General features: G+C 34.8%; 1 protein-coding gene across 2 annotated transcripts in view; it reads right to left on the reverse strand.

Annotated features, from left to right (window-relative positions):
- USP6NL (USP6 N-terminal like) overlaps nt 1-4,029 on the reverse strand; it is a 145,656-nt gene that overhangs the window by 70,304 nt on the left and 71,323 nt on the right. The gene's annotated exons all lie outside the window — the stretch shown is intronic.

Below are 4,029 nucleotides of genomic sequence, written 5' to 3' on the forward strand. Positions count from 1 at the left end.
GTGGAGCTAAAAGGTCCAACCTTCTAATCACATTGTCAGCCCCTCCCACAACAAGTCAGCCATCCTTATGGGCTTTCCAACAGTTGCCTTGTTAACATAAACTCAGCTGTGGCTGAAGAAGTCTCATTAGGAATAATAAACAGTGCTCCTTTCACTCTACACTTCTTTTTTTTTTTAGACGGAGCCTTGCTCTGTCACCCAGGCTGGAGTGCAATGGTACAATCTCCGCTCACCACAACCTCCATCTCCTGGGTTCATGTGACTCTCCTGCCTCAGCCTTCCAAGTAGCTGGGATTACAAGCGTGTGCCACCACGCCCGGCTAATTTTTTGTATTCTTAGTAGAGACGGGGTTTCACCATGTTGGCCAGGCTGGTCTCGAACTCCTGATCTCGTGATCTGCCTGCCTTAGCCTCCCAAAGTGCTGGGATTACAGGCGTGAGTCACCGTGCCTGGCCAATGATATTCTTTAAAAACAAACACAACTTTATTCTGCATATCATATACAGTCATAGTAAACTACATTTATATTTTATAAATATACACATTTTGATAAGTAGCTGAAAATCTGAAGTTTGGTATTAATTTTTATCTTCTTTATTTCTGGTATGACTTCCTTCTAATTCTTCTATTAATAATTTGTGATCTAAATACATTATCTTTCATCATCCACATACCAAACATTCTTTGTTAAGTAGACTAGCAGTGACTATTTTTGATTAAAATGTTAGTTCTCCAACTTCTTCCTTAAACAAGCTCTGTTTCTCCATTCTCCAGCTTTACCTCCATCATGGCACACACTGGGGAGAACGCCTCACTGTTGAGTACTAAACAAACAGGTTGCTCATCTAGCAGAGCTCAGTTGGTTTGGTAACAGCCTTCATATTTATTGTGTAATCTATTCCAAAACCAAGTTGTTCTATATTTGTTAATTACTGTCACTCCACATATAATAACAGGTAATTTAAGCTTCTAAAACTGTAATTAGATATAAACTCAGGCAACAAATATTACAAAGTTATTTTTGCCATTTTATTGTATTAACATTGACACTTAAAACCCAATTTCATTGCAGAATGAATCAAAAAGTCCAAAGAACTAAGACAGTAGAAAAAAAATGCTCTTTTGATCAAGGTGTGACAGGGAATAATATCTAAATGCTTACACCAAGTGATTTTATTCAATAGTGCATAAAACTCCAGTCTGTGGTGACAAGCAATAAAAACCACTAGTAACAGTATCTGGAGAAAATGTTTTACTTAAACTACTCATTGTACTAAAAATCACTGATTTTGGTGAAATGTATTAAGGCTTGATATTACCCTAATATCTATTTCTATGCTTCATTATGTTCATTTGTGTTGCCTGTTTTAGGACCACATCAGGGAGTAAATTAAATTAGTGTGATAGTATGAGAACGAGTACCAATCTACTTTATTTTTAAAAAAGCAGTGAGCTTAGCTATCTTAGTGCATATCTCAATAGCAGTGTTCATTTCAAACAGCATCCTTCTCTTTTTCCCTCGTTTTCCCCCTTTAACTTTCTTTCTAGGAATTTCAAAGCACTTGTTCTGTATTTCTCTTATTTAAAATACAAGAAAGCAGCAACAGGCAGCATACTGTAGCAGTTCAGAACGCAAGCTCTGCAGGAAGACTGCCAAGGTCCACACCCTAGAGCTGACACTCACTGTCAATACAACGTGGGCAAGTTACTTGAACTCTGTGCTTCAGTTTCATCACCTAAAAAGAGGAAGACAAAAACAGTACCTACCCCAAAGAGCTTTTCAGGGGAATAACTGAATTATTCCATGTAAAGAGCACAGAACAGTGCTCAGCACACGGTAAGTGTACAATAAATATTAGCACTTTTTCCCCACTAGACCCAAATGGACCTTAGCACAGACAGTGAAAAAACAAATACAAAAGAACTGACTGCAATATTCAGATTGCCAAATACAGACTAGGCTCCTGGGTCAGAACCACTTATTTCACGATTGTAATAGTTCAAATACGGTTTTATACCCAGAAATGCTTCTCAGTAGACAAGAGTCAGAGAGACCGGATGCTTTCACTGGGGAATGTCTTCCCACCCAACTATCACAAGTGTGGACAAATCAGTGGATCCACATTTGCAGGCATATTTCATGAAATTTCACCGGCACCTATATTCATTATCTTACAATTTCATTTTTGTATGCCTTTCAGATTTGTGAATGCAGTTTTTTCTTAAAATTCATTTTAACTTGATGGTATGTTTTCAATTCCCCCAAATTAATGGACTGTGTATGTGTGATCACATGGGTGTGTTTAAATGTTAATAATGTACTTGTGCAATTAGAATTTTACATTGGAATCCAGAATGCTAAAAAGCCAAATATAGCATTTGCCAGTTAAAAAAAAAAAAAAAAACTACCTCTTGTTTCTAGGGCCCAGCTCATGTTGTTTTAAGCAATTAAGAAAAGAAAAGTTAGGTAATTAATAGATCCTTTTTGGAATGCACGGGTTTCCATATGTATTTTAAACCATACTGGACCATCTTACGATTTAAAAAATAAAAATAAAAAATCTGCTATAGTTGTTCATTCCCAACAAAATCACTTGGGAAGGTCAAAATCAGCTGAGGTGTCTCCTATCTTTTGAATCAAAATCTAGGAAAGACCTGGAAATCTATTTAAACAATTTCTCAGCTGATTCTAATGTGCAGGCAAGTCTGGGACCCACTGGTGTTACTAGTCTTAACGCTTAAATTGTCTTCATACCCCAGATCTAAACACTAACCCACACAAATATGCAATCATTTCTTGTCACATTTGTAGCCAAGTTTGATTTTCTAAAAAAGTAGGGGTGGAGGTTTAATTTAAGAACAGTATTTCCATCACAGTTAAATATTGCTGTTAGTCTAGTGAAGTTCAAAGCCTTCTGATTATAGAGGTGGGAGGATTGCTTGAGGCCAGGAGTTTGAGAAACAGGGCGAGACCTGTCTCTACAAAAATAAAACAAAGTTTTCTGATTATAACTACTCAGAAGAACATTTCAGATAGCTAATGTCATTAGGTATAGTAACATTTAATTTAACATATAATATTTGTCCAGAACTTTATAAAGTATTCTTATATTTTACTTTTTCAAAGCCTCAAGTACACCTGAAGGTACATAAAAAAAGGTATATAAACTAATTCCTGTTTTAAAAATGAAGCACAAAATGGCTACATGACCAGAAAACAGTAAAGCCACAAGAAGAGCACACATTCTCCAGCTCCAGGAACTGTTTCTGTTTGTTGGCTGGTTGGTTTTACTGTCAGAAAAACATAATACAACAAAATAAATTCTAGACTCAAAGAAAAAAAAAAAGGAGAAAATAAGGTCAGAGGACTGTACATTACTGTGAACTATACAAAAAAATGAATGTTTTCCTTCAAACTTTAATTATTTAGTATAAAATAAGCAGCGCTGGCTTTTTTTTCCTATTGATAATAAATGAAATTGGAAAAGAGCACAGTTGAATGAAAATTTAGTTAATCTTTAAATTGTATGGAACCAAAGTATAAAGATGACTAGAAGTCTCTAGCCTGTAGGAATCTGATTAAACAATACCAGAACCAGAACAGACAGATTCATATCATGTGCAGGATGTTTTTAAGGATCCAAATTATTTTAACTGCTTTCCTTTATGTGATCTAGGCCTCTCTCAACTCTTTATACAACATATGCAGGATGAATGGAATTAATTTTCAGAAGCAATATTATGAATACATTTATAACTATAAGGAAGACGAATGGCATTTCTTTACAAGGCTAATTTTTAGGCTGCATAACACTAAAGTTCGAATTGCTATTTATTTTTAAAATGCACTGGTACAGAATGAAATGTTTTATAATTATTTTAAATACAAATTATCCATTTGCATTTAACTCTGTTGAATTATTAATATCATCTACTGCACTTAATGTTCTTACTAAATTGCAAAAAATATTAAAAATTATATTCTTAAACATAGTTAAATTTTAATCACAGAGTTGTTTAAAAACCCA

Source organism: Rhinopithecus bieti, unplaced genomic scaffold (assembly GCF_001698545.2).
Source record: "Rhinopithecus bieti isolate Rb0 unplaced genomic scaffold, ASM169854v2 scaffold_13900, whole genome shotgun sequence".
Classification (NCBI taxonomy): domain Eukaryota; kingdom Metazoa; phylum Chordata; class Mammalia; order Primates; family Cercopithecidae; genus Rhinopithecus; species Rhinopithecus bieti.